Raw genomic sequence first — 27,877 nt, forward strand, 5'->3', positions numbered from 1 at the left:
TTGACCAGGGTACCTGAGAAATTGGTGAATAAGATAGGAGGGGGGGTGGTCTATATCACTGAGGAAGGGTCCACCAGCAACAACAGGTAGGAGCTGTTGAGGCCTCAGTGTGTCTAAGTCAGCCTGTATAAAAGGCATTTTAAGATTTAAAACTGGGACCTGCACAAAATAGGCCGTTTGTAAATGGCATAGGTTGACCATCAATACCCTGTCATAGAGATTGAGGACTTAATATAGCAGCCTGAATACTCAGGAAGAACTCTGTATATATGGCCTCTATGTCCACAAATATAGAGAATGTCTTACCTCAGACTTTAGTGCGACTTGGAATCTGAGATGGACACCTTAAAGGGGGCTGTTGTTGCCCTGAACCCCCTCAGCCTCCAGCAGCAATTTTCTGTCGGTGACGAATCTGGCAGTGTCGACATTTCCTGTGAGGGCTATTACTTAGGAAGACTTACCCACTCTCTGGTGGCTAGGACAGTCCAGTAGCCCTGGAGTAAGGTCTCAAAGAATGCCAGGATGGGGCATTTTGTTGTCCAGTATCTTCTGCTGCATTTGAGCGTGGTCCATGGAGGGGCCAGGCAGCTCCACCTTGTGTAGGTTTACCTGTCTCAGAACTCCAAGTGTCACAAGTGTTAAAATTATGAAAAACCATATTAAGATCTCTCTAAGGTTTGAAGGTCTAGTTTTGCCTTTTTGTTTGGGATTTGGACTATAGTAGAATTAAGTAAGTATGCAGGAATTTAATATTGGCATTTTGGATTAGAGAGCAGGCTTTATCTGGATGGCATATCGCTTTTTTATAGGGTGACATGTAGAATTAACAAAGCTTTAGTCTGCCAAACAAGGCTTTAATGGAAACATTTTGCAGTAAAGGTTTAGCAATCTTATGAATAAATCTATCAAAACTGATCTAATACTGTCAAATTCTGAACACATTTACTTTTAAAGTTGTTATTTGCAGTAGTATGAACAAAGACAAATAAAATAAAACTTTGAAGAAAACCCTTGTCTTGAAATAGAGCTAGTGGTTCCCAGCAAAAAGGAACTTATAACCTTAGTTATTAAACAGAAGATTGGTGAAGGCTTTGATTAATAAACAAGGCTGGTAAAATTATCAGGTGGCCAGTAACTTTGATTAAATGGTTTGAGAATTGTAGTAAAAAGCATCTTTTGAGTGGAGCCAAATTGTAAAAAAAGCATGCCTGAGCAGAGTCGCTGAGCTGCTGAGCTGCTGTTTTGTGGCACTCCGGCAGAGCACGCCCAGTGGGTGGGGCAAGCGCTGGGATGTAGCACGCAGGGGCGGGCTCGGACTGCCCCCGGAAACGTGTAATGTGGCAGCGGCGACGATGGCGCATGGGGGAGGGAGGGGCTGGGATGGCGCATGGGGGAGAGGCTGGGAGGCGGCCCGACACAGTGCGTGAAGCTGGAACTGCTTGCAGGGCTCAAGGATTAGAAAGCCAATTTAGGAACACAGCTCAGTTTTGATTAGCCTCCTGGACCTGTTTTAAAAGTTTGTTATAGTTAGTATGCTTGACCTGCTCTGGCACAGCTATAGGCCCAGAATAATTATCAGCGGTGTTTACCTCATATCTGTGATCAGCTTTTTCTTGAACTGCTTGCCACAGCTGATTCCATTCTTGTGAGCTGAGAGTGGTATTTAGAATCCCATAAACATCCTTAAAATGTAAATCATAACAATTAGTAATAAATTTGAATTGCTTGATATAATTCTGTGGGTCAACAGAAAAGCTACCTAATTTATGGGCAATCTGGGATAGATCAGAAAGGGAAAAAGGCACATGGATGTTAACAAGTCCCTCGGGGCCAGCTTGCTCCCGAAGCGGTAGCAGAGCCTGAGGAGATTCCGGAGCAGAGGGCCACTGAGCAGCCATCCTTCCGGTAGGCGCATGTGAGCAATCATCTGTAGAGTGGCTACAGAGCTGCTGCCGGTCACCCTGGGAAACATGAGCAGATGGCGTCTCACTGTGTGCCTTGCAGCTAGAGGACTGCTGTCGGCAGCACAATGAAGCGTCATGTGCACTGCAACAGGGCTGCTGTTGTAGTTCATAAGAGGAGCCACAAGGGGATGCCCGTTGACAGTGAGGGTCCTGGGAACATGGCGGCGCCCTGTCACGTGACCCGAAACATGGCGGCGCCCTGTTGCCATATGGCCCTCCTGAACATGGCGGCACCATGCCATGTGGCAGAGGGTTGCAACATGGTGACTGTTCCCAGCGCAAGCTGGAACAATCACGCGACCTGCTGGAAGGACATAGCGACTGAGACCTAGTATGGTGGGCAGGCGGTGAGAATGCTGTAGGGGATACAGAATTCTCAGGAGAAGTCGGAGACTGTGAGGAAGCACTAACAGAGAGATCAGAGCCGCTGGGAGAGTTATGGGTCCCTGGAGACGAAGGGAGAGAGGATCGAACATCGGGAGATAACTGCGACACAGAGGGATTAGAGCTGCTGGGAGAGTTATGGGTCCTGGAAGGTGGAGAGGGAGACGATCGCACAGCGTGCGGGAGGTATCTGCAACGGAGAGGGATTAGAGCTGCTGAGAGAATCAGGCATAGGGGGAGGGGAGAGTGGTCCGGCGGGAGAGAATGGCAGGGAACAAGTTTGGTGGTAGGCAGGCGGCGGCTGGGAAAACAACGGAGAGCAGGACGGAAAAGTTTGGGGTGCAGTAGACTTAGCTAAAAGTATCTCAGCAGGAGCACAAGACTTAATGAGAGATGGGCGTGTTCTCAGAATAAGAAAGGCTTGGACATAAGGGAGTTCTAATAACTTGTTACCAGCTTGACAAAAATCATACAAGTTCCTGAGAATGCAGGGGTCAAATGTTCCTTGCTGAGGCCAAGGCTTGCCGATAAGCGGGTAGGTTGGCCAGACCTCCTGGCAGTAAAAAGTTAGTTGTTTAGTTTTTATGGTACCTTTAATTTTTAGAGTACGTAAATTGGAAATTAGGCATCGTAAAGGCGTCTTTTGGGAGTTAGAAAATACGTTCCCCATGACTGATTCAGGCAAGAAAAAAAACCGGAGGTCCAGAACAAGTTGTCACTTATTCGTGGTACCACGTGGCGGCTACGGTTCCAAAAACTCGTAAACTCCAGTCGTCACTGAGAGATTTACGAATGGAGTCTACGTGGGGTCAGTAACAGTTTTGCCCGTGAAAGCGCAAGGCTTTAAGGGAAGTGAGGCATTCTTTCAGTGTGGGCGGTCCCAAAAATCTCTGCTTTGGGCTATCCGAACCCAAAGAACGTGAGAGATTTTGTGGGCGCAGGTTTGCCCAGAAAGAACCCTGCCCTGGGCGGTCCTAAGGACGTGAAAATGCACAGACCCACGCAGACGGGGAGAACATTCCACTGGGGCTGCCCAGTGCGAAAAGTTCCCCGGGGAGTGCTCACCTGAAATCCGTCTGGCCGATGCGGAGTGCAGGCGGCTGGCAACAGGAACGTCTCGGGAGAGGAAAAAGCTCGGGATTAATCCAGGATGTTATCTGGTTATCAGCTAGAAGACTTTGGGTATGTGGCCCAAGAGTCAGTTGCCTGCCGATCCGAGTCACGGCACCAAATGATAGAGTTATTTCCAAAAGATAAAAAATATTAACAAAAGATCAGAAATATAAAATAAAAAGTGGCCTTTATTCTGAGAACACGGAGAGAGAGGACCGGCACCCCCACCACTGGCGTCCGGCAATCTCTCCGGCGGACACGTGGCGTGGGGGCCTGTAAATAGCCTCGGTTTGGGGTGGAACCTAAGGCGGGCATTACGGACACACAGGTAGCCCAGTGGTCCTAGGTTTGGTGCCATATGTAAATTCCCAGGGGCGGGAAGATGGCGTCATAGGTAACTTCCTAGGGGCAGGGCAAGATGGGGCTTCCTGCTTCCGGTTGTGGCTTTCCTGGCTACAGTGTCCTGTCTGGGCCAAAACCTTTCACCTTAAACTTCTAGGAAACAAGAACAAATCAAATGTAAATCTCACATTAGGGAGGAAAATGTATAAATCAGATCAGACATTAATGGAATTAAGACAAAAACACAATACAATGAATCAATGAATTGAAGAATTGGTTCTTTAAAAGATTAAATAAAATCGATAAATCATTAGCTAACCTTATCAAAAAGGAAAAAAAGACTCAAATTCATGTGATTAGGAATGAAAAGTGTGACATCACAATGAACCTTGTGGAAATACCTACTTTGAGAACCTTTATACTAATAAGATGGAAAACACAGAATTCATGCACATATTCCTAGATCCATATGAATCACCTAGGTTAAAATGAAGATATACAAATTATAAATAATGCAGTATCAGTCAATGAAATAAAATGTAATTAAAAAATAAAAGCTCATGTCAAGATGGATTCATTGCTGAATTCTAAAAGAAATTTAGTGAAGATCAAATGCCATTACTCCTCAAATTATTTACTGGAATTGAAAGGGCAGCAATTTTCCCAAAATCATTCCTGGGAACAAGTATTACCTTGGTACCAAAACTAGATAGAGAACCAACCCAAAAAGTGAACTACAGGCTGATTTCTCTAGTGAACACAGAAGTAAAATTCCTCGATAAGATACTGGCAAACAGAATGCAGAAGATGATACATCATGACTACATATGATTTGTCCCAGGGATGCAGAGATGGTTCAGCATATGTAAATCAATAAATGCAATACACCATATCCACAGAGCCAAAGACAAAAAAATTATATGATCATTTCAAGAGATACAGAAAAAGCATTTGACAAAGTTCAACACCCATTCATAATAAACCCCTATAGAAAATTGGAATAGAGAAAAGTCACCTATGACAAATCAACAGCCAACATCATACTAAATGGCCAAAAAAGGAAAGCTTTCACTGTAATGTCAGGAGCAAGGAAAGTATATCCACTATCACCACTTTTATTTAACATAGTTATGCAATGATTAGAAAGAGCAATTAGACAAGGGAAAGAAATAAAATGAATAAAGATAGGAAAGTAAGAAGTTAAATATCATTATTTGCTGATGGCATGCCACTCTGTCAGGGACCTGTTCTTGATCCCCAATCTGCCAAATGAGTGTATGGCAAAGGCTTAAATAAATGAGACACGTGGTATGATTTTAGGGCTCAAGGTGGACCAAAACCGTCTGCAGAGTTTGAGAGTTTGGGGCTAAGACAAGCAAAGCCCCCAGGTGGTCAGTATTTATTTTGTATTCATATAGGAAGGTGTTAGATTGGAAAACACAGGGAACCTGAGCAGAACCTTGGGAGAGGTTCAAGGACCCCTCCAAGTAACAGGTTTTGCTAATTTAGGAGAACTACCCTAGGAGAAAGTCTCCAGGTGACTTTCACTAAAGGAGTGAAATGCTTCCAGCTGCAATCTCTATTGATTCGGGTTGGAGTGAGGTGTCCTCTGATGTGGCCTGTCTTGCCCTTTGAGGGGGATCTTTGTTCTCAGTTCACCCATGCCCTAGCCATGCCACAGCCCTGCATGTGTATTCAGCTTCAGTGGCTCCAACAACTCTCTACATAGAAGATCCCAAAAACTTGACCAAAAGACCTCTAAATTTAATAATCAGATTCAGTCACATAGCTGGGTACAAAGATGACACTCAAAAAGCATTCCATACACAAATAAAAAATCACTGAGAGAGAAATTAGGGGAACAAAAAATGAAATACTTAGGAATCAATTTAACAAAGGTAGTAACAGATCTCTACACTGAAAAGTATACTATTCTGAAAAAGAAGATCAAGGAGGACTTCAGAAAATGGAAAATATATCATTTTCTGTTGGGTAAGAAGGCCCCAATTAGTGAAAACTACCATTTTTCCAAAATTGTTATAGAGTCAATGCAATCCTAACTAGCAACATACCCCACAAAACTAGAAAAAAATTCTACAGTTCATTTGGAAATAGATGAGATTTGGAATAGCAAAAACAATTCTAGGGAACAAAGACAAGGCAGAGTGCAACAAAATCTCTGATTTGAAAGTATGCTGCAGAACTACTGTTATACAACAAGCATGACACTGGGAAAAAAAGCCCTGAAAATCAATGAAATAGATTAGAAGATGCAGAAACAAACCCAAACACACTCAGCCACCTGATCTTTAACAAAAGGCCTAAACAATTTTACCAGAAAAAATACAATCTTTTTAATAAGTGGTGCTAAGCAGACTGGCTTTCCACATTCCAATAACTTAAAGTAGATCCACATTTAAGACCATGCAGAAAGTAAAATAAAAATGGATCAAATATCTAAATGTTAAAACAGAAACACTAAATCTACTACAAGATAGAATAGCTAGGATTCTTGAAGACATTGGTGTAGGCAAAGACATCCTGAACAAAACCTGACTATGTGGAAAATACTACATAGATTCACCAATTGATATCTAATTTATTAAAAAGCTTTCTCATAGCAAGAGAAATCAACAAAGTGAAGAGACAACCCACAGTGTGGGAAAAATTTTTAGCCAGTTGTTCCTCAGACAAAGCACTAATACCTAGAACCTACAAAGAAAAAAATCACATCGCTAAATTAAAAAAGCCCAATTCAAAAATTGGCATCTGAGAAGAATGCATGATTCTCAGATAAAGTAGAAACAACAAATAAATACTTGAAAAAATGTTCAACATCCCTTGGCTTTTGAGAGATGCAAATTAAAACGATGAAATTTCATCTCCAGAAAAATGAGAAGACTATGAATAAGAAATCAACCAATAACAAATGCTGGCAGGGTTGTATGGGAAAAGAAAACCTTCTCCACTGTAGGAATGTAAATTGGTGAAACTACATTGGAAACCAGTGTGGAAATTCCTCAAAACCAAGGACTATAATTCTCATTTGACCTAGCTATGCCCCTTCTTGATGTCTTCCCGAAGAATTTAAAGTGATATAATGCAAGCCCATGCATATTAGCAGCACAGTTTGTAATTAGCTAAATGTTGCAAAAATTCCAAATGATCATCAACTGATAAATGGGTGAAAAGATGTGCTTTTTTAATAAAATGGAGTACTACTCAGACATAAGACAAATTTGTGACCTTTATAGCTAAATGGATGGACCTTGGGATCATATTGTTATGTGAAACAGATTAAAAAAAAACATTTAACATCACATTGTCCCTCTTGTGAGAAACCGAAAGTGTCAATAAGTACTAAAATATATATATTGGATATTGTAAAGCAGGAACAAATTCTCAAAAAGGGGAACTAGGGAAAGAAGAAGGGCAAGGCAAGGAAGAAAAAAGAAAAAAAATGAGAAATGCAGGTTAAAATGAAGCAAAGCTTTGTGAATAAGGAGGGGGTTAAATGATGAGAAGGGAATGGGACAAAAAGAGGAATGAAGATATATCTTGGACAGGTACACATTTCCAATGATGAATGAAATTATTGTGTATATCTAAATGGTGACAATAAACAATAATAATAAAAAATTGTGAAATTCCCAAGAAAAATAATGGTACTTCTGTACCTGGCATGTCATCTACACTAAATAAATGTTTATTCAACAACACTATCTTGGGAGTCTCAGCATAAACATATTTTTCCGATAATTCATCTAGTTTTTTTAAGTGTAATCTTCCTGCAAGATATGTTGTTAGGCACAAAGAACCAAATATAAAATACATATTTTCTCATCATTATATATTATACAATTTGGTCTATGAGGAAGATACAGAAAGAGACAACTTTGTACAGCATAGTAAATGATAGATAAGGTAATGCATAAGGTAGTATGGTAAACCAGACTTGGCATAGTGAGTTTTGTTTTAGAAATATTTTCCTATTAGGTTGTGTGGAACAGAAGTAGGATGCATATCTAAGAAATAGTTATACATTTCCCCAGAACTTCTTTACCCTTTAATCCTTGAGGAAAGATATGTTCAAATCAGTATTTTCCAAGAGTATGCAGTCTTAAATATCATTATCTCATAATTTAGCCAAATATATAATGCCATCTCTCTCTTTTTTTATAACTGGTCCTCCTTTCCAGTGCCGATAATACCCCTACAATTTTCAACACAAAAGATACAGACATTCTGTGGTTTGCTACTTACTATTTGTGAGCAGTTGAATAAATTACAAAATAATCTTAAACATACAAAATATTAATTCATTCAGGAATTAACATACAAAATATTAATATTAAACATACAAAAATATTAATTCATTCAGGAAGTTAAAATGGTACCTGATATATCGAATACTCTAAAATACTTTCCATTTTCAGAATTATTCAATCTGAATGAAATATATAACTTTCATTAATTTTCAGAATGCAAGAAACAACTGTAGAAATTAGCTGCTTAATCATAGAAAACAAAAGTTTTCCATATAGAAAAATGAAATGAGGATTTACAAACTTAATACTTTGTTATATCTGCTTTGCTGAAAGGTAGTCTATCTTATTTGTTCTTAGAAAATCACTTTTTAATAATTTGCCAAATATGTGTGCTTAAAAAGTAAATAGTACAGAACAACAATAATTATCTTGCTTTTGTATCATCTTGTGGACTATTTTGACAGATTCTTCTTTCAGTTATTACTGTTACTGTCCTACTTCTAAATAATATTATATAATAACATTTGTGCATATTAATTTTATAATATTTCTGTGGCTTTCATTCATTTATTTTGAGTAACAGATTTATATATACTATTCTATAAACTTTTTATTCTCCCACCATAAGTTTTATATCAGTAATCCTCCACTTATCTCCCTATGAATCATTTTATTTCATTTTTTACAATTTTAAATATCCATTTCTTGTTCTACTTTAAGTGAATTTTTGTATCATATGCTGCTTGTGGTACTAGCATTCTCTGGAAAAATAGATCAATATGATGTGTGAATATAAGTGTACATCAACACATACACATTTATGATTTATTATATGAAACTGGCTCATGCATTTAAGAGTGCAGACAAATCCCAAGATCTGCAGAGTGAGTTGGAAAAATGGAATTACAGGAGGAATAATGCTTTAAATCTAGTTTGTATTCAAAAAGGCATGGGAACCTCGAGAGTTCATGGGGCAGTTCTGAATGTTGGCAAACTAGAGACACAGTAACTGATGTTTCAGTTTTAATCAGAAGGTAGGTATTATGGTTTAAACCTAAAATGTCCCCTACAATGTCATGCGTTCAGTTTTTAGGGCTTTGGGAGATCACTGGATCATGGGGCACCATACTTCTCAATGAATTCATCCATTTATATGTTCATAGATGAACGTGCAGTTAGAAGATGGGTCCTGGTTAAAAGAGGTAGATCACTGAAATTGTGAACTAAATGGCTGTATTCTTTTCTGTAGCTCTTCTCTTTTTTCCCCTCTTCATGGATATAATACATTGACCCACTTTCTTCTACCATATCCTTGCACCATGTAATCTTCCTTGGAGCCAATCAAATATAATAGACTAAACCCTGTGAAGTCATGAGTCAAAAGGCACATGTTCTTTAAGCTGCAGGTAGTAAGTGTTAATTAACAGCAATGGGAATGTCACTAATACAGTAAGAAACACTACTATGTCCCAGTTCAAAGGTAGTGGGCAGGCTGCATTTTCCCTTACTTAGCCTTTTTATTTTATTCAGACCTTCAACTGATTAGATAGGATCCCTCAATCATATGGCAGGCAATATGTCTCACTCAGTCCAGCAATTTAGATGTTAATCTCATCCAAAACTCCCTTAACAGAAATCCTAAGAATGTTTGACCAAATATTTAGGCATCCTAAACCCCAGGCAATTTGATACATAAAATTAATAGTCACTTCTGTTCTATAGGAAGCCATAAATGATTTCAGTAAGCACTCCTCAGGGGAGGCCTAAGCACAGAGGGACTGTGAATATCCCAACAGATATTCATGCCAATTTGCCAGTCATGTGAGTGAACTAGCTTGGAAGTCAATATGTAGCCACACTCAAGTTTTCAGATGACTGTCCAATATTTTCATAACAGTCTCATGACAGATCCAAACCAAAAATTTTTTTGTCCAGTTACTCCATATTTTTCAAGCTACAGGTTCTATGAGAGAAAAATAGAAGTTTATTTTCATTTTGAACCACTAATTTTTGGAAAGAATCATCTTTTATGCATCATATATAACTAAGACACAATATTTAGCTGGATAATTCCTGTTAACCACTAAATCTGACAATACCCTAAGATAATCTTCCCTTCTTTAACTGATCCAATATCACAATCATTACAATATTTGGTAAGCTTCCAATGTTAAATTTAAATGAAATTTTACAAGTTTTACTAGTACATGTTTGCAGTCCCTGAAGTATACATTGATCTCAGGGAGCAGATGCATGTATATAACATATCTCAAATTGTTTCTATTCTTTTTCACCTCCCATCTACAGACTTCCCTCCAATTTCATGTACACATACTAGAAACCCATAAGGAGTATAAACACTGTATATTGGAAGCACAAAGTAAAACTAGAAATAATAATAAAAATGGGTAAGAGGGACTGACAATTAAATGGGCATTTTTATTTTAAAGATAAAATAAAAATAGAAATAAAAGAGTTTCAAAACAGATGAAAACCAAATGGATATTTTTACACTTAAAATTATTATATCTTCAAACTTTTCCAAATATTGAATACTAAGGTTTCTGTTGTTGTTGTTGTTGTTGTTGTTGTTGTTGTTGTTTTGTTTTGTTTTCTTTACCAGAGCTCAAACTCAGGGCCTTGTGCTTTCTAGGTAGGTACTGCATTGATGAGCTACATATCTGGCCAATAATAAGTTTCATTGTCCCTATTTAACTCCCTTTACCACCCAGGGACTTCTATTATTCTGTTCTGATTCATACTGATTTTTTTCAGTACTGAATGGTTAACATCTCAGAAATTCTTGAACTTACTTCAAGGGAAATATTTGAAATTGAGGCAAAAATGTGGGTACAATAACTTATCAATAAGAAGAAATGGAAGTAATTGTGAATGTAGATAGAGATACTGGCTCTTGTTAATTTATTATCAGCACAAATTCTCACTCCAGTCCTCTAGTTTGCACAAGAATTTTTATATTTTTAGACAGGATCTCCCTATACACCTTAGCCTGGCCTTGAGTTTGTGATATTTATGCCTCAGTCTCCTCTCCTTAACGTGAGAATTACAGAGTTGTAGCACCAAAGCTATCTTTTCATGTAAACTTTCTGCATTAGAAATTTCTTTTAGGTTCTATAGGATTCATCTATTAGTCATTATTTGCATTAACTCTATAGGTATTCTAAGTGACAGATAATTTTACCACTCATTAACACTACTTTTATCTATGCTTTCCATTTTACAAAGAGATGTCATTTTTTGTCTGTTGATGTTTCTACTCCCGTACTCTTCATTTTTGTGGCCTTATACATTTCTATTTCATAGACTATGTGTTTAAAGACATGTCAGAATAACTAAGAAATACGTGTAAGTATTACAGGGCTTGTTTCTTTTTATATTCTACATTAAAATATCTCAGAAACCATTCTATTGAAAATATTTCTAGATTTAAATTATAAATGTTACTTTCTTTTGGGTAGCAACAACAAAATTGCAAGGAAATAATGCAGTACACTATGAAACAAGCTTGTTTTGAGACTTATGAGTCACAGACCTGTAACATAAGAACTATGTATTAGAAAATACTGAAAATATGACTTATTTCATTCACTCATTTCTTTTAGTTTTTAATATCTTGTTAGTATATAATGATTACATTCATCGTGGGGAATCGGTACATACACATAGCGCTTTTTAATTGTTTTTGGTTCCTCTTCTGCTGTCCCTCCCTTTCATCTCTGGAGTCTCTCCCCAGGTTGTTCCCTCAGTAGTTAAAATAAATTAAATCCTTTCTAAAATAGTGTGGGGAATAAAATAATCAAGCTGTTATTCCTAGCTCCAAAGAGGTGAGAAATAAAAATTGATCATGTGAACAAACAATTTTAACTAAATACAGAGTGTGACAACTAAAATATTCAGTAAAACAAAGAGATATACTGCTGAAAGATATTTTCAAAGCAGGAATGCAGCATTCTCCCACAATTCCCCAAACCAATCATGATTTTGGTGTAGAGATAATGTCTAAGTAAGCATTTATTTTATGGATAGATATATGATATATGATATAGGTTTGAAGTAGAGAGGAAATTATTCAGAAAAGCTGTGCTATAACAGTACTTGGTACACATCTTGAAAAACTGGAAGAAATTTTATGGGTCAAATTTGGAAAGAAAAAAATATTGCCAGAATATTTCTAGCAGGCTTTTAAGAGCTGGGAAAGTATAAAATACACTTTGGAAATTAAATTGAATACTGTGATTGGCTCTTGAAAAATAATCCGATATTGGAACATATAACCAAGTAAACGGACAGAATAGAAACATGGATTTTATTTGATAGAGATTCATGGTTATGTAAGAGAATCCTCCAAGTGTAAATGAGGAAGAATCCATATGCATTAAGTCCAAATCAAGGAGCTGTGACTGGAAACATAGAATATAATAATTAATTTTGAACATGCTTAATTTATAGTGCTTATAGTAAATCATAGCTTAATCTAGTTCAATGGAGTGTTCTTCAAAAATAGTGATTCAAATAAGATAGAAATATTTTGATTTTTTAAAATCAGAAGATTCTGGGACAAATGTTTCATGACGCTATCCAGAGACTAAGGTTAGACTGAACTATCCTTAACCCATGTTTTTTTTTTTTTTCTTCCTTTTTTATTTGAGACAGGTTCTTGAAGTGTAATTCAGTCTGGCCTGGAACTCTGAGCCATCCTCTTCCTCAATCTCTTGACTACTGAGATTATAGGTATGTACCACAACTCCTTGAAAGTAATCCAAATTTTCTAAGGCATCTGGGGTAACCGCTAGTTCATTGTAGTGGAAAAGAAGAAAATTCAAGGTAAATGGCTAAATAATTTTTGAGATAACCCTTAAGCTGTGTATAAACCCTCTACTCCATGACATTTAAAGAAAGTAAATTGCATTCATGGGAAATATGGAATACTTATTCAAAAACGTAATATTTTATGAGTTAAAATGGAAGTGATATTTTCAGACAAGCAGACAAGCTTAATTCTGCATAAGACAAAAATCATAGCTCGTATAGGGAAAGTACCACATTAAAAAAGGGGGATCAACTAGAGAAATATTGTGCTAGAAGATTTGTTACAAAGGTGAAATCACAAGTGTCTCAAGACTTTAAATTGAGTGACTGGAATGATATTAAAAACAGCAAGATAACATAAAACATAAGAGTTGGTGTGATTATAACAATATAATTTTGAATTAAGGGCTCACAAGATATCAAAGTGAAGTGTATCTCAAGAAGATAGATATTATTTTTATAAAATTTCATGTTCATTTAATTTTTCCAACAAAAATAATTCTTTTTTTTTGGGGGGGGGGAGGCTTTTTCCTTCTTATCGGTACCAGGGATCGGACTCATGACTGCCTGCTTGCAAGGCAGGCACTTATGCCGCTGATTTAAACTCCCAGCCCCCAAAAATAATTCTAAGACAATCTTCTCTCTTCTCTTACATTTTGATTTCTCTATGAGATGTCACATATTTACATTATTCTCTGTGCTCATTATTTTTTGTATAAATGTTTTCAAAGGTTTTATTTTTTTCTCTAAATGAAAAAGTGGAATTTTATTTTCCAATGTAGTAAATACCCTAGTCTCTCAGTGTTTTTTTTTTTTTTAATTTTTAAATTTTATTTAAGGAGAAAAAGAAAAAAAAGCAGAGAAAGGGTACAAGTTATACAGATTTACAGAAAAAAACTAAACAGGAGGAAATCACTAGTTAATGGATTACATATTGTCATCTTAGAAATAATTGTTCAAGTTACAAAATTAAAGCTTATAAAGTGGACATTCCAACAGTGAGACTGCAAACAGTTCTGTTCAATGACCCAACAAAACTCAGTAATATCATTATCTATCTTATACACTTAAATATACATGCAGTTATATCATTTAGAGCACTTTCTTTTCCTCTCTTTTGTACAATGACAATTACACATTTTGGGTTTTGTTGCTCCCACAGTTCTTATTACTTTTTTGGAAGAGAGTAGAACCAAATGTGACGTAACAGAACAGAGTCAGTCATCAGTGTTTGTCTCTGAGAAGTTATCTTAGAAAATGGACATGCAGAAAACAAGTTTCTCTCCCTCTGAGTTAATTTAATGAAACCCCAAAATTCTGGACTATGCTGACCCACTGATAAATGTAGACTATTCTACACTTATTTACCTGAGTGACAATGTCTGGAATCAGCTTATTTTCTTTCTAGCCTTATAGTGTCTGATAGAACTCTTCCCTGTCTCCTGGGACAGTTTATTGAGCCTTTTGTATATAAACAAAACATGTTATTGATCAACAGTTCAATTATGCATTAACTTACAAACAATAATAAATCTCATCTTTTTGTAAGCAAATTTCAACATATATCATTGTTAGACCAATCTTTGTTTTCTACTTCATTTACCCATACCTTCGTTTGTTTTTTTGGTTTGGCTTTTTTATTTTCAAAATAATAAAATAATGAAAACAGTGATATAGAATTTCAAAAACAAGATAATATATTAACATTAGCTAATATATTGTGAATTTTGTCTTCAAAGTTGTTCAGATTACAGGATATAAGCATTAAAATGGTCAATCTAACAATGAAAGTACAAACTGTTCTCTTTGATGGACTAACAAATTAGTAGTATAGTTATCTATCTTGTGTATATACATATATAATCATATATATAATTATAAGATCTATAATTTTTCCCTCTTTCTTTTCCCCTTTCCCTCACCTACTTTTTTAATTATTAATTTTTCTGTGGTCTTTTATGGTAAATTGTAAATTTCACACTTTCAACCTATTAATACTTTAGTATATCTCTCCAACACATGTATACATACATACTACATACATATTGCATGTATGCATGTCACACATGCAATTACATGTACCACTCAATAAATCCTTAAATGTTACTTCATATTACATTTACATTATATTTTCATTATTACATAAATGATATTTTTTACAATTTGTTTGAATTCAAACAAATCCTTCATACTAAATGTGAAAGTCAAATTTCTAGTGTGTTTTCTGTTATACTTGCTTAATGATTTTAAGAATAAATTAAAGCTCATATTAATATGTGTAGCATGTTCAAGTATATATTTATCTTTTGACAACTTTCTGGAATCAATCTCTTTCTTGTACAGCTGCCTAGTGGCTGATTCTGCCACAGATTGAGTCTACATACTACTCCTTGGTTATATGCACTGTTTGATTACTAACCACAGTTATGTGTGGAAAACATACTTCACCACAGAAATAATTTATGTGAAAGCTTCTTTGTTTTAACGCAAATGATTTGGATATTTCTTAAAGGAACACTTAGAAAATGGTTAATGCTATTTGGATACCTTGGTCTTTTATTCATTTATTGACATAAAATTATCACAAACAAAATAACTATATTAAAACAGTTTTACATAGACAGAAACAGTACAATGTACTACTGTAATATATTAGTACCTACATGTATTTATCAGCATCGGAAACTAGACCATTTGATTCTAGAACCTATGTTCTTCTCATGAATACATTTTATAATAAATCTAAGCACTATATGTATTGGTATTCTGAATTTTATCACTGCATATGTTGCTGAAATTTCAAAATATGCAGCTATTTAAAAATTAGTGTAATAAATTTTTAAAATTGAATATTTTCTAATGAGTTATAGTTTCCTTTTGCTTTTCTGTTTTTTCATTTATTTCTAATAATCATTATGAACTCCAAGGGTGACACAACAGTACGTTAGCAAAGTGTTTTAAATATTTTCAACCATAGTAGCTATAAAGTTATACCACAAACACTGAGCTTGAGTAAATTATTTAATTAAATCCAAGTATTATTCATGTAGGGACTAAGCAAAATGGTTACCTAGATAATACAAAAGATAAGAATTCTTCGTCAATGCTGTTATAAAATTTCAAGAATGCATAGAAGTCGTGGTCCCAATTTCTGTGTGTTTAGATGTGCAAATGGGTGAAATACCACCTACTAAATCAAGTCATCCTATGAACTGTCAAGTCTATGTTAAAAAAGAAAAAAAATCTGTCTTTAGATGGAAAGCTTTAAATTAGTATTGGAAATGTATTTACACTTTTAAAAATGTAACTGTTAGGAGACAAATGAATATTATATTTGAATAAGAGTTATGCTTCACTGAGAAATTAATTCACAGATTAATGGATGATTGTGCTGTATTTTAGAAATATTAACTAATGTTAGAAGAACTACAATAACATTTAATACTAGAAACCAAAAAAAAAACAGCTTGGAAATCATGTGTGTGTGTGTGTGTGTGTGTGTGTGTGTGTGTGTGTGTGTGTGTTTGTGTGTGTGCATGTTGCTAGGAACTGAACCCAGAGTTATCATTAGGAGTTATATCCCCAATATTCTTGTCACTCTTTTGAGACAAGTTCTCATTAAGTCACTATATTGCTCGGCCTAGATGTGAACTTCCAATTCTCCTGCCTCAGCCTTTCAGAATGTTGTGATTATAGATGTGTGTCACCATACCCAACTTGGAATTGACATTTTTAAATAATTGGAAAATCTATGCCTTCAGCCAAAGAATCTCTTCTGCAATCTTTAGATGTAGAAATGGGCTCATTTTTCTCATTAAAAATTGGATGAAAAACATTATGGAAAACTAGGATAACTGAGATGTTCTGAATTTTTTTCTAGATTGTCTGGACATAGAGGAATGATAATCCCAATACTCCCTATTAAATTAGAAGTAATACAATATCTACTTTGACAGAAGTTATGGTTTATATCTAGATGTTCCCTAAGAGTTTCATGTACTCATAGGCAGGGCTTTTAGAACTGGACCACGATTGGGCAATGACTGACTTGCACTTAGAAGGCTGTGTGTGGGGGCAGGTAGGTTATTTGGGGAATATTCTGGAAGATCATATGTCTCACATTTTTCTTTTCTTCTCTCTATGCTTCCTGGCCACCATGGCATAAGCAGCTTTCCCCATGTGATGTCCCTGTATATCTTATTTAGAGCCTGATAACAGTGACTGAAATGTGAGAATATCTTGAGTCTTTGCAGGAGACTGAGATTAAAGATGGTGAACAAATTAATGTTTTAGGATTTCAATGTTCAAGCCATGGCCCAGATATTGTTGAAAACTTTCTGTCAGCTCAACATTGAGAATCAAGAGCAAACAGTGCATCTGAGTAATTTTTTAAAGGTTTCAGTTGCCTTACAAAGGAAATTTTTCCTGTATATTGGGATGCAAAAAATTTTGACCCAGGTCAGCTTGGTTGCTATGATTAGCATTAAAAGAAGTGGAATACTTTGTGTCACAGAGAGGATACCTTGAAAACATTTTAGGAATCATCAAGACACTAAGTTTTTCCCTGCAAAAGTGAAAGTCTTTATTTTGAGAAGAGCATCCTAGGGTTGCTAGGAAATATAGTCATGCCTTGTCATTCCTAGTCAGCTAGGAAATATAGTCATACCTTGGACTATAAAGTAACTTGGTCTGTGTGTGTCCTACAAATGAACAAATATTTCTAAGAAGTTTTAACTTAATAAATGAACAATGTCTTACAAGTCAAGTAGTGCATCAAACTGAACGCCACATGACTATAACTGCTTTTTTCTCTCTCTTCCCCTCTCCCTCTCTCTTTCACTTTCTCTCTCAGATTTGTTATACAAGTGTTTTGTATGACAAGCAAAATAAATTAGTCTCACAATCCAAGGTTTTACTCTAGTTTCTTGGAGCTCAATCACACATGCCCTTAGAGTTCTCTATAGGCATGTTTCTATGAGGCCTAGTTACTGTTTGAGCTGGCAGCAGAACTTGTTATCATCCATATGGTGCTCATTTTACAGTATGCAGAATGTAAGAGTTGTGTGGTCAAGACACAGCCACACAAATTTCAGAAGACAGTCTAGGAAAATAGGCAGCGCAACACTGAGAAGTTAGTGCATGAGATTGTGTGGGTGAAGCCAAAACTTTAGTAGAGAATCCATGAAGTTGGAGATGACAGGAATATAAAATGTCAGATATAGAAAGCAGCAAAGGCATATTAATAGAGAAATAGCTATAGCCACAGCTAGCATTGTAGTAGGGGAAGGGCCATTCAAGCTCTTTGGAGTTTATATCTTTGCCCTATATGTTGGACACGGAACTATATGATTTACTTTTGTCCTGCTGGGTTTGGTTTTCCTTTGGTGACATTGGTTTCCATTCACTTATTTCTCTATTTTGCAATGATAATGCTTACCCAGTGCTATTGAATGTTGGAGGTGTTTAGCTTTCTTTTTAATTTTCTATAGAGATTTACAGCTAAGAATTTCAAGTCTCAGAGGAAATTTTGGACTTCAGCTTTCCAATCCTTCCAAAATTGTTAAGACTTTGTCAACTCTTAGTGAGGGACTAAATGCATTTTGTATAAAAAGATGCACATCAGTCTTTAAAGGGTCAAATGTAGAATTTTATACCTTATATCTAGATAGCCCTTAAAGCTTCATTACGGCCTTCGGCAAGGCTTTTGGAAGAGAATTAGACCATGGTGGTGTCATGACTAACTTGCTAAAGTCAGGTTGGGGGCTTCACCTGGAAGAGTATATCTCCTTCTCTGGTTCCTTGCTTCTCTCTTTGCTTCCTAGATGCCATTATATGAGCAGACATTTCCTTCCCCATGACCCTCTAGTGTCTCTACTTTGGAACTGGTTGACAAGGGACTGAAACATAGGACAAAATAACTTTATCCCTTTAGGTTGTGGGTGCTAGATCCTATGTCTCAGTGACAAGGAAGTGATAAAGACAACAAATTAGATTTTCTCCTTTTTTCATTTCAGACACATAAGTGTAATCAAATGAATTATGCCATGACCAAAATGTCTTCTTTACTTCAAGTACTCTCACTTCTAAGAAATGAGTAACTGAAGGGTTTAGGCTACACTTACACTTCTTAAACCTTGAATTAAAAAATGAAAGAAGCATTTGGTACAGTTTATCTGCTGTTATTTCTAATACAAAATGCTACAGCTTCTAAGATTTTGTCTAAACATCTGTCCTATTGACCTTTAATGGAGTCAGGCAGAATCTAAATTTCTGCAAGAGATATCCCTTCATTGCAGTCATTCAACATTCTACAATTCTTATTTTCTGTAAAGGAAATTAAAGGCATTAAATCAAAGTACAAACAATTTTCCTTTTTAAATATGAATTTATATGTTCATTCTTCTGGTGAAATATCTTTTTGAATTTCATAAACTTCAACTCTTTTTAGAATTTATCTTGTTTGACATCAATCAAAAGATTTCTTTTTACAAAGATTTATTTTAAATCTAAAGATGATACTGTATTCTAGTACAATTACTGTTGTGATATTTATTTTTTGCCTCGTGAAGTAAAGTTCAAATTTCAATAAATAATTTCCTTATATGTATTCTCATTGTAGTAATATGTTCAGGTGAGTGGAATAAATAAAAACAGGAAATAATTTAGTAATTATTTTCTTCTGAGGAGTAAATGAATTTTCTTCAGAATTCTTACATGATTTTCACACAAATCTCTCTGTACATTTTCTGGCCCTAATTCTAATTATTAATAACAATTTCCGACAGATACAATTCCACTAATGACATTTTAATATCACATGCCTGTAACTTGTATAAAGAGAATCAGTTTTTCTTTGATAGGCCATTCCAATATCATTTTGCAGGTTAAATATGGCAAAGGCCTTTTGAAGCCTTTAATTTTTGAGTAGGATTAGTTTCATGTAAAATTAAAAGTAAAGAAATTTTTCATATAACTCTTCCCCACTGCATGCACAGCCTCTCCCTTTATAAACATCTTCTCACCCTTGTGTGGTACATTTGTTATTGGTGGCAAATCTATACGCACAAGTCATAATCACCCAAAATTCATAGCTAAATTTTAGCTTTATTATCGGGATTGTATATTTTATGGGGTCAGACAAATCTATGATATGTTACCATTAGTATTTTACAAAGTAATTTTCTACCCTAAAATCTTTTGGGTTCTGCCTGTTCATACCTTTCCGACTTGAAACCATTGAGCTTTTACTGTCTCTGGAGTTTTGCTGTTCCCCCCCCCCCCCACAAAACTATATGGTTGAGGCCATACAATATGCAGACTTTTCAGATAAGCTTGCTTCATTGAAGAATATGCATTAAAGATCCCTTAGTTTTCCCATGGCTTAACATTATGTTTGCCACTGAATAATGTTTCACCTGCCTGGTATACCACAAATTTTTATCTATTCATCTATTGAGGGACATCTGGGTTGCTTTCAAGTTTGGACATTATGAATAAAGCTGACATAAACATCTGTGAACAGGTTTTTATATATAAGTAAGTTCTGGACTACTTTGAGTAAATATCATAGTTTGATTACTCAATCATTAGGTAAGAGTATGGTTAGTTGTATAAGAAATCAGAACATACCAACTCTTGAAATGGCCATTCCTTTTTGCATTTGTATCAGTAACAAATGAGAGTTTCTATTCTTGAGAGTACTGGTGCTGTACAGTGTTCTAGATTTTGGATACTTAAATAGGTGTATAGTGCCTTCTCATTATTATTTTAATTTGCATTTTTGATGACAGATATATGATGAGGAGAATTCTTATATGCTTGTTATCTGTTTATCTTCTTTGTTGAAATATTTGTTAAAATATGTGGACCATAAAGTTTTTATTTTTGCATTTTAGTAGTTCTTTTTATGTTTTGAAAAGTCTTTTATCAGATGAGTTTGTGCAAATACCTTCTCCTTCTCTGTGGCTATTCTTCTCATTCTTCCAAGATTGTCTTTCTTAGAGTATAGGGGCTAAATAAAATGAAATAAGTGATGTTGTGAACATGTACCAAATCTCCACAATGAATGTAATCAGTATGTGCTACATATATGTACTAATAAAATAACATTAAATCAAAAAATAAAAGGTAAGTTTAATACAGAAGACCATATGCTCAGATGTATCCAACAGATGCTAGGTGACTCAAAGAAAATTAACCTAAGAATTATAGGAATTAAAGATCAGAAGATAACACAAAATATAGAAAACATATAAATCATAGCAACAATCTTTCCTTCCATAGTGAAACAATTCAACATACTGATAACCAAGCCATATAGAATTCCAAATACCAATGATTAGAAAATAACTTCTCCTTGACACTCCATAGCTAAATTTCCAGAAATGCAATACAAAGGCACAGTTTTAAAGGCCTTTGTGGGAGACAACTCCAGTGACTCCCCTTGAATTACTGCGGCTTTGATTATTTGGAGACATTTTATTATACTGATATGTAAAGAACTGGATATGGTATTTCATTCTCTCTTAAATTGACTCTAAGCTTGCAAATAAAGCTAGTGGAGGTGCTGGTATATAATCTCTAAAGCCAACAGACAGTCCTGTTTCCTCGCATAGTGTTCTTCTGTACAGGATATGTACAGGACATAAGCACAGCAGGATGTTAGAGCCAATAGCTCTGGGAATGTCAACTGAGTAAAGAGGCTATGACTCCCTACAGTACAAGAGTTTGCCTATCAGAAACCAAAGCAACAGCCTCCCAAAACAATTCAGTTGTTACCTTAGTTAGATTATATGAATTGATCCTTCTGCATATCTCTTTCTCTCACCTGGCTAGCCAGTTCAAGTTACTCCCATAGTTCCCACCATCCTCACTGTCACTAATTCTTGAACCACCCTCTTCTTCACAAGATAATAAATTCTGGGAGAGGCCTAGGATAATGGCCTTTGTTCACACATCCTCATGGGGATTGGATGTAGGACCCCTTAGCTGCCCTTGACTTGGAATATGTCTTGGTATTTTACTTTCACTGTGGGTTGCTTTGTAGGGGGTAGATTGGTATAAACTTGCTGGAATTCCAATGATGTCTCAATGGGATTACAAATATAACCTTCTGGATTGTGAGGAAAACTAAAAAGAGGATTACAGTACTTGGATGACTGAACTCAATATTTCGAATAATCCTTTCTTACAAAACAACAAATAAGTGATAAAGGCAAACATGTAAGAATTATAGCTGATTTCTGAACACAAAATTTAAAAGTCCATGGAGCTTGGAGTATAGCTTTTGAGCCAAAACAAAACAAAACAAACAAACAAAACAAAACTCAAAACTTTTAACCCAGACTAATTTTTTCCTGAAAAACTAGCTTTCAAAATTCATGGAGAAGTAGGAATTTTATGTGATACAGAGAATATTAAGAAATTCATGAGCACCAAATTGGCACTACAAAAATACTAAGATAATCCTAGAGAGAGTAATAGAGGTAAACAATACCAAACAGCCATAAAATGAATATATCAGGCAGTATGAGCAGTTAAGCAAAAGAGAAAAATAAAGAAAAGATAAAATAATGGAATGGCAGTCAACAATTTTCAGGAAGTGCTCTCAGTGGAAAAGTTCTCACTTCACAGTCAAAAGACAAAGATTGGAAGATTAGATAAAAACAACACCCAAATATAAGCTGCATACAAGAGAAAATTTCATTCATAAAGAAACATATAGTCTTAAAGGATGGAAAATAAGACTCCATGCCAGAAAGTAACTAAGAATAGCTATCTTATTTTAAGACAAAGTGAATTTCAAGCCCAAACTGAGCAGAATAAACAAAGAAGATGGCTGAAAAGAAACAATTCAACAAAAAGTGATCATTATAGGTATAATGTAGAAGTATCCAGTGTCATGAAACAAATAGTACTAACAGTAAAGGTCAGCTGTGTATTAATACAGTCCTAATGAGGATGTTAAATAGATAGATAAACTAGACCAAATACTAACCAAGACATATTAGAGTCGATCCAAATCATCAAATAAAGGAATTTAATAAATAATTACAGATTTTTCTCCCAAACAATGGAAAATGCACTTTTCTTAGCAGTACATGGAATGTTCTCTAGAACAGAATTACTAGACAATTTTGTACTGATAAGTTAATGTAAAAGAATCAAAACATTGCTGCCCTGTTGCCCTGCCTTAGAGTCAGCCAAATATGGACTGAAACCTCTAAACAATGTGAACCAAAATAAACCTTCCCTCTTTAAATTGTGGCTGTCAGTTATTGTGTTGTAGCAATGAGAAACAAAGCTCTTGCTTAGAGAGTCTATACAGGCATGTACAATTTATCTATGTAGCCTATGGAAATTGTGTCTTTATATTTAAAGGGAAATTTATGTAAAAATACTCAAGTATCATCAGGGAATAAATATTTGTTCTAAACACCATAAGGAATATGAAGCATAAAATATCCAGTCTCTGGATACCGAAATATGGAGCGTTCTCTCCCGTTCATAGACCTACATCTTAAAGATCCAAGGACTCCATGGATTGTGCCTACATGTGTAGCTTGTGTGCACATATTTAATTGTGACTCACCTATGACAGGCAACTTCACATTTGTTACTGCATAGTTGAAATTTCCATTTTTCTCTGAGCAGAGTACACATGTTGCTCTAATAGTTTAAAATAAATTTGACTTAGTGTAAAAAGTAATGTGTTTTTTAGAAAAATTTCCAGAGATGCTCTGAAAAAATATGAGTGTGTATGTTTAAATATTTCTATTCACAAGAAGGTATTGATGCGGTCAGCAGTGGCTACTGTCTGACTTTTACTGATTATAATATAAAGTATTAGTGGCCTTAATTATAAAGAATCGATATAATCTCTTACATATTACAAGATCATAACTCAATGAAAATAGAAATCAATGGAAAAAGAAATCACAGAAAGAATGCATACTTATTTACAGTAGCACAACTCACAATAACTAAACCACAGAAGTGCCTAATATGCCCATCAAAAGATACATGGATAAAGAAAATGTATTTATGCACCAAGGAATCCTATCTGGCCATAAACAATGATAAATTTTAGTAATTTATAGGAAAATGGATGGTTCTTGTGACCATAATTCTAAATTAAATAGGGCAGTCACAAAACATTAAATATAACATGAGAGACATATTAATCAATAAGGTAGAGATGATAAGAGGAGCTAGGGAATGAGGAAGAGGAAGAGCTGGTGGTCTAGAGGTGTACAAAAGATCAAGATGTGATATGTATATTATCAAACCCCCAAAGTGAATATAAGCATTCTGTACTGCAGACACATACTGATAAAATGTTTTTAAAGTAAATTATTATAAATCATTTTCATCTTGTAGTAGTATAGAACATTAGAACTTATTTCTTGTCTGTAAATATGTTTTGGGGCCTGTTATCCAAAATCCTTCCTTAGATTCCACTGACCACTATAATATTTTCTACTTCTAGGAAATCAACCTTTATTCTGCTTGAGATTGCATGTAATACACAGATTAAGTTGAGAAGAAAAGATCTCTTGAAAATACTAAGTCTTTCATACGAATACAGACTATCTTTGCATTTTAGTTCTTTGATTTCATTTTTTGGATTTTTTGTAGTTTTCCTTATGTGGAACTTGTATATACATTTATACATAGATATTTCGGTGGATTATAATGTAAATGATATTGTGTTTCTAATTTTAGTTTTCACTTGTTCATTGTTGGTATATAGAAAATTATTAGCTTTTTAGAACTCTCTTCTTCACCTGGGGGCCAGGTCCCAGCTTCCTGTCAGGAGGAGTAAGTCCAGCAGAGAAGTGGAACTTTCTTTTTTGCCTGGGGACCAGGCCATGGCTTCCTGTTGGGACCAGTAAGCCCAGCGGAGCAAGGGAACCCTGCCCCAGGCTAGTGGAACTCTCTTCTTTACCTAGGAACCAGTCAAGATCAGTGAGTCAGGAGGGGGCAGGATATTCTGTCCCAGCCTGGCTGACTTCTCTCTCTCACTTGAAACAACACTTGAAGCTTGAAAATATAGGAAAATGACAAAACTAAAGACCAAAATGCAATCTCAAACATCCAGCTCATCCCAAGAAAGCCTATGGCAAATAGAATACAGTAAATCATCAAGAAGATTATATACCATGACCAAGTGGGATTCATCCCAGGCATGCAGGGATGGTTCAATATATGTAAATCAATAAATGTAATACACCATATCAATAGAGCCAAAAGTGAGAACCACATGATCATTTCTATAGATGCAGAAGAATCTTTGATAAGGTCCAACATTCATTTATGATAAGAACCTTGCAGAAAATTGAAATAGATGGTCTTTACCTCAACATAATAAAGGCCATGTATGACAAACCAACAACCAATATCCTACTAAATGGCCAAAAATTGAAGGCCTTCACTTTAAAATCAGGCACAAGACAAGGATGTCCCTTATCACCACTCCTATTTAATATAGTACTGGAAATAATAGCCAGAGAAATTAGACAAGAGAGAGAAAAATAAAAGATGTAAAGATAGGAAAAGAAGAAGTTAAGCTATCATTATTTGCAGATGACACAATACTCCATATAGAAAATCCCCAAAACTCCATTGAAAGACTGCTAGATATAATAAATAAATTCAGTAACGTAGCTGGATATAAAATCAATATTCAAAAATCAATAGCATTCCTATCCACTAACTACAAAGTCAAAGAGAGAAATAAGAGAAGTCACACCCTCCACACCAGCAATCAAAAAAATGAAATATCTAAGAATTACTCTCATGAAAAAAGTTAAAGACCTGTACAGGGAAAATTATAATACACTGAAGAATGAAACTGAAGATGATCTCAGGAAATGGAAAAACATCCTTTGCTCATGGATAGGAAGAATAAATATTGTGAAAATCGCCATTCTCCCAAACATTTATATAGATTCAATGCAATTCAGATAAAAATACCATCAACATACCTCATAGAACTTGAGAAATCACTCCTAAAATTCATCTGGAGTGAGAAGAGACCTAGAATAGCAAGGACAGTTCTAAGCAGCAAAGGCAAGGCAGGAGGTATCAGAATCCCTGACTTGAAGTTATAGTACAAAGCACCGTAGTAAAATCAACATGGTACTGGATCCAAAACAGAGCTGAAGATCAGTGGAATAGATTAGAAGATACAACAACAACAACTACAAACACACTCAACCACCTTATCTTCAATAAAGGAGCCAAACATGTTCATTGGAAGAACGACAGTCTCTTTAATAAATGGTGTTGGAAAAACTGGCTCTCCATATGCTGAAAACTAAAACTAGACCCATGCTTATCACCATGTACTAAAATAAAATCTAAATGGATCAAAGATCTAAATATTAAAACAGAAACACTAAATCTATTGGTAGACAAATTGGGTAAAACATTGAAGACATAGGAGTAGGTAGAGAATTCATGAATAGGACTCAAACCACACGGGAAATACTTCCCCGAGTCAATAACTGGGATCACATCTTATTAAAAAGTTTCTGCACATCAAAAGAAATCTCCAGCATAGTGGAAAGAAAACTCACAAACTGGGAAAAAATCTTAGTGAACTGCCCCTCAGACAAAGGACTTCTGTCTAAAACATATAAAGAATTAAAAAAAATCAGACCCCTAAAACTCAAAGACCCAATCCACAAGTGGGCATGTGAGATGAATAAACAATTCTCAGATGAAGAAATACATACAGCAAATAAATACATGAAAAAAATGTTCATCATCATTAGTCATTAGAGAAATGCAAATTAAAACCACACTGAGATTTCATCTCACTCCTGAAAGAATGGCCAAGATCAAGAAAATCACCAACAACAAATGCTGGAGAGGCTGTGGGGAAAAAGGAACTCTCATGCACTGTTGGTGTGAGTGTAGACTAGTGTAACCATTGTAGAGGTCAGTCTGGAGATTTCTTAGAAAACTGGGACTGGAAGTCCCATTTGACCTAGCTATACCACTTCTAGGCATTTTCCCGGAAGAACTGAAAGTATCATACCACAGTGATACATGTGCTCCCATGTTTATAGTAGCACAAGTTGTAATCACCAGATCCTGGAAACAACCTAAGTGTCCATCAACTGAGGAATGGATAAAAAATTTGTGGTATTTATAAAAATGGAGTTCTGCTCAGCTATAAAGAATGATCACATTGAGACATTTATGAATAAATGGACACAGCTTGAGACTATACTCATAAGTGGAATAAATGACACTCACGTGTATAAATACCAAATAGTTTCCTTAGTGTAATAAATGATAAGAATACATAAAAGTATGTGGTAATAATGATTCCCAATCATATTGGTTTGAAGCCATATAATGTTTTCACTCATCAATTGCAATAGTTTTAACCTGGTTTGTTCGATTTTAGTATCTATGATACTACGAATAGCTATTTTGAAGAAAACAACACAACATAAAAGCTAGTGCGGATTTAATATCATCTTGTTTTGAAGTCCCATCGAGGTGTGGTACATCTGTTTCCACTGGTTTTAATATTTTGTATCTTACTATATTTCACTATAAGCTATAGTATAAACAAAATTCTTTATAGGCAAAGAGATAATATAGAAACCGTTGTTCATTTTCTATTAGCTGGTTCAAAATACTTTGTAATTCTCGCATTCTCTTGAATGGCTTCACACTGTCTTGATATGCTTGATGTTATAGCATACAAAGTTACAGTCAAATAATTCAAGGAAAGAGGTACTATGGCGACTACTATTATGTCAGATTATCTGGTGGTGAAACCCAACGATGCTTGAATTGCTCGGCTCTGACCTGCGTTGTTCTGTTACAGTGTCCTGTCTTATCTCAATTCCTCCCCCCCTTTTTAAATTAATCTATTTTCTCTCATTTTTTAATTAAGGGAAAACTAAATTAAAAATAGCGGGACATATTATAGTAACTTTCTTGCTTTTCCTATTA

Source organism: Cavia porcellus, unplaced genomic scaffold, assembly GCF_034190915.1.
Source record: "Cavia porcellus strain 051 isolate PalLab524CR breed Dunkin Hartley unplaced genomic scaffold, mCavPor4.1 scaffold_33, whole genome shotgun sequence".
In the NCBI taxonomy this organism is placed as follows: Eukaryota; Metazoa; Chordata; class Mammalia; order Rodentia; family Caviidae; genus Cavia; species Cavia porcellus.